Source organism: Ammospiza caudacuta, chromosome 25, assembly GCF_027887145.1.
Source record: "Ammospiza caudacuta isolate bAmmCau1 chromosome 25, bAmmCau1.pri, whole genome shotgun sequence".
In the NCBI taxonomy this organism is placed as follows: domain Eukaryota; kingdom Metazoa; phylum Chordata; class Aves; order Passeriformes; family Passerellidae; genus Ammospiza; species Ammospiza caudacuta.
This window is the reverse complement of record NC_080617.1, coordinates 6,074,856-6,085,236: the sequence shown is the minus strand read 5'-3', so window position 1 is coordinate 6,085,236 and position 10,381 is coordinate 6,074,856.

The following is a 10,381-nucleotide window of genomic DNA, read 5'->3' as shown; positions in this document are numbered from 1 at the left end:
TCCTGATTATTTTCCTGATTTTTCCCTCATTTTTTCCTCATTTTTCCCTGATTTTTTTCCTCATTTTTCCCTGATTTTTCCCTGATTTTTTCCTGATTATTTTCCTGATTATTTCCTGATTTTTCCCTGATAATTTTCCTCATTTTTTCCTCATTTTTTCCCTGATTTTTTTCCTGATTATTTTCCTGATTATTTTCCTGATTTTTCCTCATTTTTTCCTCATTTTTCCCTGATTTTTCCCTGATTTTTTTGCCACATTTTGTCCTCATTTTCCCCCTGATTTTTTCCTGATTATTTACCTGATAATTTCCTGATTATTTTCCTGATTATTTCCAGATTATTCCCTGATAATTTTCCTCATTTTTTCCTCATTTTTTCCCTCAAATTTTCCTGATTTTTTCCTGATTATTTTCCTGATTTTTCCCTCATTTTTTCCTCATTTTTCCCTGATTTTTTTTCCACATTTTGTCCTCATTTTTCCCCTGATTTTTTCCTGATTATTTACCTGATTATTTCCTGATTATTTTCCTGATTATTTCCTGATTTTTCCCTGATAATTTTCCTCATTTTTTCCCTCAATTTTTCTTGATTTTTTCCTGATTATTTTCCTGATTTTTCCCTCATTTTTTCCTCATTTTTCCCTGATTTTTTTCCTCATTTTTCCCTGATTTTTCCCTGATTTTTTCCTGATTATTTTCCTGATTATTTCCTGATTTTTCCCTGATAATTTTCCTCATTTTTTCCTCATTTTTTCCCTGATTTTTTTCCTGATTATTTTCCTGATTATTTTCCTGATTTTTCCTCATTTTTTCCTCATTTTTCCCTGATTTTTCCCTGATTTTTTTGCCACATTTTGTCCTCATTTTCCCCCTGATTTTTTCCTGATTATTTACCTGATTATTTCCTGATTATTTTCCTGATTTTTCCCTCATTTTTTCCTCATTTTTCCCTGATTTTTTTTCCACATTTTGTCCTCATTTTTCCCCTGATTTTTTCCTGATTATTTTCCTGATTATTTCCTGATTATTTTCCTGATTATTTCCTGATTTTTCCCTGATAATTTTCCTCATTTTTTCCCTCAATTTTTCTTGATTTTTTCCTGATTTTTTTCCTGATTTTTTCCTGATTTTTTCCTGATTTTTTTCCTCATTTTTCCTGATTTTCCCCTGATTTTTTTCCACATTTTGTCCTCATTTTTCCCCTGATTTTTTCCTGATTATTTTCCTGATTATTTCCAGATTATTTTCCTGATTATTTCCAGATTATTCCCTAATAATTTTCCTCATTTTTTCCCTCAATTTTTCCTGATTTTTTCCTGATTATTTTCCTGATTTTTCCCTCATTTTTTCCTCATTTTTCCCTGATTTTTTTTCCACATTTTGTCCTCATTTTTCCCCTGATTTTTTCCTGATTATTTACCTGATAATTTCCTGATTATTTTCCTGATTATTTCCTGATTTTTCCCTGATAATTTTCCTCATTTTTTCCCTCAATTTTTCTTGATTTTTTCCTGATTATTTTCCTGATTTTTCCCTCATTTTTTCCTCATTTTTCCCTGATTTTTTTTCCACATTTTGTCCTCATTTTTCCCCTGATTTTTTTCCTGATTATTTACCTGATTATTTCCTGATTATTTCCTGATTTTTCCCTGATAATTTTCCTCATTTTTTCCTAATTTTTTCCCTCAATTTTTCTTGATTTTTTCCTGATTTTTTCCTGATTTTTTTCCTGATTTTTTCCTCAATTTTTCCTGATTTTTCCCTGATTTTTTTCCACATTTTGTCCTCATTTTTCCCCTGATTTTTTCCTGATTATTTTCCTGATTATTTTCCTGATTATTTCCTGATTATTCCCTGATAATTTTCCTCATTTTTTCCTCATTTTTTCCCTCAATTTTTCCTGATTTTTTCCTGATTATTTTCCTGAATTTCCCTCATTTTTTCCTCATTTTTCCCTGATTTTTTCCTGATTATTTACCTGATTATTTCCTGATTTTTCCCTGATAATTTTCCTCATTTTTTCCTCATTTTTTCCCTGATTTTTTTCCTGATTATTTTCCTGATTATTTTCCTGATTTTCCCTCATTTTTTCCTCATTTTTCCCTGATTTTTTTGCCACATTTTGTCCTCATTTTCCCCCTGATTTTTTCCTGATTATTTACCTGATTATTTCCTGATTATTTTCCTGATTATTTCCTGATTTTTCCCTGATAATTTTCCTCATTTTTTCCTCATTTTTTCCCTCAATTTTTCTTGATTTTTTTCCTGATTATTTTCCTTATTTTTTTTCCTAATTTTTTTCCCTCATTTTTCCTGATTTTTCCCTGATTTTTTTTCCACATTTTTCCCCTGATTTTTTCCTGATTATTTTCCTGATTATTTTCCTGATTATTTCCTGATTATTCCCTGATAATTTTCCTCATTTTTCCTCATTTTTTCCCTCAATTTTTCTTGATTTTTTTTTCCTGATTATTTTCCTGATTTTTCCCTCATTTTTTCCTCATTTTTCCCTGATTTTTTTTTCCACATTTTGTCCTCATTTTTCCCCTGATTTTTTCCTGATTATTTACCTGATTATTTCCTCATTTTTTCCTCATTTTTCCTGATTATTTTCCTGATTTTTCCTCATTTTTTTCCTCATTTTTCCCTGATTTTTCCCTGATTTTTTCCACATTTTGTCCTTATTTTTCCCCTGATTTTTTCCTGATTATTTACCTGATTATTTCCTCATTTTTCCTGATTATTTTCCTGATTTTTCCTCATTTTTCCCTGATTATTCCCTGATTTTTTCCCACATTTTGTCCTCATTTTTCCCCTGATTTTTTCCTGATTATTTACCTGATTATTTCCTGATTTTTCCCTGATAATTTTCCTCATTTTTTCCTCATTTTTTCCTCATTTTTTTTCCCTCAATTTTTCTTGATTTTTTTCCTGATTATTTTCCTGATTTTTCCCTCATTTTTTCCTCATTTTTCCCTGATTTTTCCCTGATTTTTTTCCACATTTTGTCCTCATTTTCCCCCTGATTTTTTCCTGATTATTTACCTGATTATTTCCTGATTATTTTCCTGATTATTTTCCTGATTTTTCCTCATTTTTTCCCTGATTTTTTCCTCATTTTTCCCCTGATTTTTTTCCTGATTATTTACCTGATTATTTCCTCATTTTTTCCTCATTTTTCCTGATTATTTTCCTGATTATTTCCTGGTTTTTCCCTGATAATTTTCCTCATTTTTTCCTCATTTTTCACTGATTTTTCCCTGATTTTTTTCCACATTTTGTCCTCCTTTCCCCACTGATTTTTTCCTGATTATTTTCCTGATTATTTCCTGATTTTTCCCTGATAATTTTCCTCATTTTTTCCCTGATTTTTTTCCACATTTTGTCCTCATTTTCCCCCTGATTTTTTTCCTGATTATTTACCTGATTATTTCCTCATTTTTTCCTCATTTTCCCCTGATTTTTCCCTTTTTTCCACATTTTGTCCTCATTTTCCCCCTGATTTTTTTCCTGATTATTTACCTGATTATTTCCTCATTTTTTCCTCATTTTCCCCTGATTTTTCCCTTTTTTCCACATTTTGTCCTCATTTTCCCCCTGATTTTTTCCTGATTATTTCCTGATTTTTCCCTGATAATTTTCATCACTTTTTCCTCATTTTCTCCCTGAATTTTTCTTGATTTTTTCCCTGATTTTTTTCCCTGATTTTTTCCTCATTTTTCCTGATTATTTTCCCGATTTTTTCCTCATTTTCACCCAAGTTTCCATCTGAATTTCCCTCCCAAAGCCAGTAAATAAATCCCAACACTTTTTTATCCTGCTGGAACAGCAGATGGGGCTCTGAGCATTTCGCAGCTCCTTCCTCCCACCATCCTCACCCTCACATCTCCTTTCTCTCCTTTCCTACAGCATGGAATGCAAAAAACCCAATTTTTATGGGGTAAAAACTCAAATTTTTGAATTTTTTTCCCTTTTTTTCACTGCTGCTCTCCTTTCTCAGGGGGATCCCTGTGCAATTCTGGAATTTTACAATTCCAGAGGATTTTTTTTTTTTGCACCCTCCCACGGGAGCACTGCTGAGGTTTCAACTCCAATAATGCTGCTAAAACTTCCCCCAGCTTCTTTTGCAAAGGGTTTATTTTTTTAATTCCTCCTTTTTCTCCCTTTTTTCCCCCTTCTCACGTGGAGTTTTTTAGTCTCTTTGGGGTCTGAGTGAGGTTTTTACTCTGAATTTTCAGTGTTTTTATGTGAAACAAGAGAGAGATCAGTGTAACTTTGTGTCTGGGCAAGGTGGGAGGGAAAAAAATCTACTGTGGTTTTTTAAAGAAGCGTTTATTTTGAATTTTCAGAACCTTTGTAATAAAACTGCTCCATTTCTATGCTTGGTCTCTTTTTTCCTTAATTCATTCATTAATTTTCAGAGGGGTTTTTTTTTGGATTTCATTGTGATCCCAACAAAAAAATTAGAGGTGGAATTAAGATTTGAAAAATTAAGCATTAATAATTAATTAAGCTAAGAAAAATAAGGCATTAATAATTAATTAGATTAAAAAATAAGGCTTTCCTTTTTAATATTATATATATATCATATATAAAATATATAATATATAATATATATACTATATATACTATATTGTGTATATAGTATATATAATATATAGTATATTAAATATATATTATGTTATATATAATATATATTATGATATATATAATATAATATATAATAATATAATATATTATATATATTATATATAAAAATAACATAATATGTACAATGATATATATTATATATAATAAATATATAATATATAATATATAATATATATTAATTATATATGATAATATATTTAATAATATATATTATATATTATATATTATAATATATAATATATATAATATATTATATATATTATATATAATATATATTATATATTATATTCGTATATTCTATTATATATTTTTATATTTTATATAATAACATATTTTACATTTTTATATATTTTATATATAAATACTTATTTTTATATTTATATTATATATATATATATAATATATTATTCCCTCCTCCTTTGAGGAATGTTGGTTTAATTCCATCCACCAAAACATTTCATTTATTTATTTATTTATTTATCCTACACTTGAAAAACTCCTGGAATCTCTTTTGGAAATTGTTATTTCCTTTATAAATTATTTGGGATTTTATTTTTAAAAAATCTCCCTCTGTCTTGAAAAATGAACTCAAAACCTGATGGATTTTGGGGATTTTTGGGTTTTTTGGGTGATTTTATTCCAAGTTTCCAGCTGGGTCCTCACCCCTGACCCTTTGTGGAGCAATTTGGGAATAAAATGATGGGAAATTATGGATTTAATTCATCTTTGGGCTGAATTTAAATGGTTTTATCCACAATCCAAGGGGATAAAATTAATTTATTTAATTATGACCAGCTCCATTGTGGAGCTGAGTGTTCATCACACCTGAAATGGCCACAAAACCCCAAATTTGCTCTTTTTGGAGTAAAAAAAAAGCAGATTTTGTGTGTGCTGGAGCAGCCCCCTCCTCCCTGTCGTGAAATCCTCCCCTTTTGGGACAAAACCTCTGGAATTCCAATGGGATCTCCCTGAATTTCCTTTTCCAGCGTTCCCGAAATGGCTGCCAGGCTGCAGCTCTGCCACGCGCTCCCAAATCCTTCAAAACTGGGTAAAAATTCAATTTATTTCACACTTCTGCTCAAAGAAACGGATCCATTTGGGAAGCAGATCCTTGATTTTGGGTCCCTTGCATAAAACATGGAATTTTGGGGTATTCCCACTCACCTTGAGCCCAGATCCTCTCAAATCCCAATTTCCCTTCAGATTTTGGTTTTAAAAAACCCATTTATTGCATTCTACTCAAATAAATGAATCCCATCAGGAAGCAAATCCCTGATTTTCGTTTCCCTGCATCAAAAATGGAATTTTTTTGGTATTTCCACCTACCTCAAGCCCAGATCCTCCCAAATCCCACTTTGCTCTCAAAGTTGGGTAAGAAATCCATTTATTTGACCCCTCTGCTCAGAGGAATGAATCCATTTGGGAAACAAATCCCTGATTTTGGTTCCCTTTCATAAAAAATGGCATTTTTGGACATTCCCACCTACCTGCAGCCTGGATACTCCTAAATCCCAAATCCCCTTCAAAATGGGGTCAAAAAATCCATTTATTTCAACCTTCTGCTCAAATAAATGAAACCCATGAGGAAACAAATCCCTGATTTTCGTTTCCCTGCATCAAATATGGAATTTTTTTGGTATTTCCACCTACCTCAAGCCCGGATGCTCCCAAATCCCAATTTCCTTTCAAAATTGGGTAAAAAACCCATTTATTTCACTCTTCTACTCATAGAAATCAATCCCATTGGGAATCAGATCCCGGATTTTGGATCCCTTGCACAAAAAATGGAATTTTTATGGATATTCCCACTTACCTTGAGGCTCGAGAGGAGCCCGGATGCTCCCAAATCCCCTTCAAATCTGGGTTAAAAAAATCCATTTATTGCACCCGTCTGCTCAAAGAAATGAATCCATTTGAGGAACAGATCCCTGATTTTGGTTTCCTTGAACAAAACACGAAATTTTTGGATATTCCCACCTGCCTTGAGCCAAGATGCTCCCAAATTCCGATTTCCTTTCAAAATTGGGTTAAAACCTCATTTATTTCACCCCTCTGCTGAAATAAATGAATTAATTTGAGGAGCAGATCCTTGATTTTCGTTCCCTTGCAAAAAAAAATTGGAATTTTTGGACATTCCCACCTACCTGGAGGCTTGGGAAGAGCCCAGAGGCTCCCAAATCCCAATTTCCCTTCAAAATTGGGTTAAAAAATCATTTATTTCACACTTCTACTCCAATAACTGGATGCATTTGGGAAGCAGATCCTTGATTTTGGTTCCCTTGCATTAAAAATGGAATTTTTGGACATTCCCGCCTACCTGCAGCCCGGATACTCCTAAATCCCAAATCCCCCTCAAAATGGGGTCAAAAAATCCATTTATTTCACCCTTCTGCTCAAATAAATGAAACCCATGAGGAAACAAATCCTTCATTTTGGTTTCCTTGCACAAAAAATGGAATTTTTGGACATTCCCACCTACCTGGAGCCTGGATACTCCCAAATCCCAATTTCCCTTCAAAATGGGGTCAAAAACCCCATTTATTTCACCCTTCTGCTCAAATAAATGAATCCCTTTGGGAAGCAGATCCCTGATTTTGGCTTCCTGGCATAAAAAAATGGAATTTTTGGGTATTCCCACCCACTGTGATGCTTGGGAAGAGCCCAGAGGCTCCCAAATCCCAATTTCCCTTCAAAATTGGGTAAAAAACCCATTTATTTCACTCTTCTGCTCAAATAAATGAATCCCATGAGGAAACAAATCCTTCATTTTGGCTTTTTCTTGCACAAAAAAATGGAATTTTTGGACATTCCCACCGACCTCAAGCCCAGATCCTCCCAAATCCCACTTTGCTCTCAAAGTTGGGTAAAAACCCCATTTATTTGACCCCTCTGCTCAAATAACTGCATGTATTTGGGAAACAAATCCCTGATTTTGGTTCCCTTTCATAAAAAATGGCATTTTTGGACATTCCCACCTACCTGGAGCCCGGATACTCCTAAATCCCAATTTCCCTTCAAAATTGGGTAAAAAATCCATTTATTTCACTCTTCTGCTCAAATAAATGAAACCCATGAGGAAACAAATCCCTGATTTTGGTTTCCTTGCACAAAAAAATGGAATTTTTGGACATTCCCACCTACCTGAAGCCCAGATCCTCCCAAATCCCACTTTGCTCTCAAAGTTGGGTAAAAAACCCATTTATTTGACCCCTCTGCTCAGAGGAATGAATCCATTTGGGAAACAAATCCCTGATTTTGATTCCCTTGCATAAAACATGGAATTTTAGGATATTCCCACCTACCTCAAGCCCGGATGCTTTCAAATCCCAGTTTGCCTTCAAAACGGAGTTTAAAAACCCATTTATTTCACCCTTCTGCTCAAATAAATGAATCCCACGAGGAAACAAATCCCTGATTTTGGTTTCCTTGCACAAAAAAAATGGAATTTTTGGACATTCCCACCGACCTCAAGCCCAGCTGCTCCTTCCCTTTGCCACGGTGCAAACAACGCTTTGAAATTTATTTTATTTTTGCTTTTCTCCCACCAAACCATCAGGATCAGGGGCTGGGGCTGGGAAAATTGGGAGCAAAGGCACGAAATGGAGGAGCTGCCATGGAAAAGAATGGAAAGGAGCAGATTCCAGGGGTAAATCCAGGTGACAGCAGCAGGGACAGAGGCTCCATTGTCGCCTCCTCCTTGTCCCTTTGTTCGGGATTTTTTTTTGCTCCCAGCCCTCGCCTTTTGTGCTCCTTTCAACCCACAGCAGCTAATCCCACTCTTTAAAAAAAAAAAAAATATAAATTAAAAGAAATCAGGATTTAAATTGGGAATTTCATGCTGAGTAAAACCCCCATAATAATAATAGTAATATAATAATAATAATAATAATAATAATAATAATAATAATAATAATAATAATAATAATAATAATAATAATAATAATAATAATAATGTAATATAATAGTAATATAATAATAGTAATATACTAATAGTAATAATAATAGTAATAATAATTATTTTCATTAAGAAAATGAAATTTTTAAATTTTTTTCCTAGGAAAATTAATTTTTTAAAAATTTATTAACAATAATTTAATTATTTTCATTAAGAAAATGAAAAAAAAATTTTTTTCAATTTTTTTCTAGGAAAATTGAATTTTTAAAATTTTTTTAACGGGGAAATAAAATAAAAATAGAGGGGTTGGGAGGAGGAGAGGTGCAGAGCAGGCAGCTGAGCAGGGATGGGTTGGGAAAGTCCTTTGTGGTTGCATCTGCTGCCGGTCAATTAACAGCGAGCGCTGATTAAAGGCAGCAGCTGCTGGGCTAAATCAGCAACTGCCAGGACAAGAAGGACTCGAGCTCTCCCGAAAAGGGGTCACCATTTATTCCTTTCAAACGTTACAGCTTTTGTTTGGTGGTTTGGTTGGGTTTTTTTAAAGTTTTTTTTGTCCTTTCTTTTTTTTTTTTTTGTAATTTTTTTTTACAAGTTAGAAAATTGCAAATCAAGCGGTTTTTTTTTTTTTTTTGTTTTTTTTTTTTAGCCATTAAAAAAATTATTTACAGAGAAAAAAAAAAAGAAATGAAGAAATAAACAAGGTTGGCTTCACATTTTACAGCTGGTAGGGCCCCCTGTGACCACCCCACAACCTAAAATTATCCCTTAAAGCAGAATTAAACACAGCGCACTTACAAGCTTTATGGTTTTAAGCCAATAGAAGACATTATAAAAAAACTAACCAGATTAGCTTTTGGAAACCATCGATTTCTAGAGAAAAAAAAAAAAAAAAAAAAAGCAAAAAAAAAAAAGCACGAAATACTCGAAATGAAAAGCCAGAACCGGGAATGTGAACTGAGGAACAAAGAGAAAAATAAAAGGGAAAAAAATAATGAAAAAATAAATGAAAAATCCCATGGAACAGTCAGTGGGAGCGGGAGGAGAGGGGACAGTCTGGAGGCTGCAGAGATCCAGGGCAGGATTTGGGTTCTCAAACTGTAACTCCAGTGGCGTCCGGGACAAATCTTCCTCCCCGCTTGGTTGATTTTGTTGTTATTGTCGGTTTTTTTCCATTTTTCAAAGAATTCAGCTCAAACTACTCCAAGTGGCGGCGGTGGAGGGAATCCAAACCAGCGTTTTCTACGGGGAAGGGGGGAGAGAGAGAAAGAGAAAAACGCAGCGAGGGTGGGTGGGGAGGGAGCGCGGGGCGTGCGGTCAGCCCGGGGTGCGGGACGGTCCCGGGGAGAACGGGGGCGGTGAGAGAGACCCCGGGGAGAACGATCAGCGATCCGGGTGGTGTGAGAGCCCCCGGCAAGAACGGAGGGCGGTGAGAGAGCCCCCGGTGATGGAGATCCGGGGTGGTGTGAGAGCCCCCGGTGATGGAGATCCGGGACCGGGGTTGGTGTGAGAGCCCCCGGTGATGGAGATCCGGGGTGGTGTGAGAGCCCCCGGTGATGGAGATCCGGGACCGGGGTTGGTGCGAGAGCCCCCGGTGATGGAGATCCGGGACCGGGGTTGGTGTGAGAGCCCCCGGTGATGGAGATCCGGGACCGGGGTTGGTGCGAGAGCCCCCGGTGATGGAGATCCGGGACCGGGGTTGGTGTGAGAGCCCCCGGTGATGGAGATCCGGGGTGGTGTGAGAGCCCCCGGTGATGGAGATCCGGGGTGGTGCGAGAGCCCCCGGTGATGGAGATCCGGGACCCGGCTTGGTGTGAGAGCCCCCGGTGATGGAGATCCG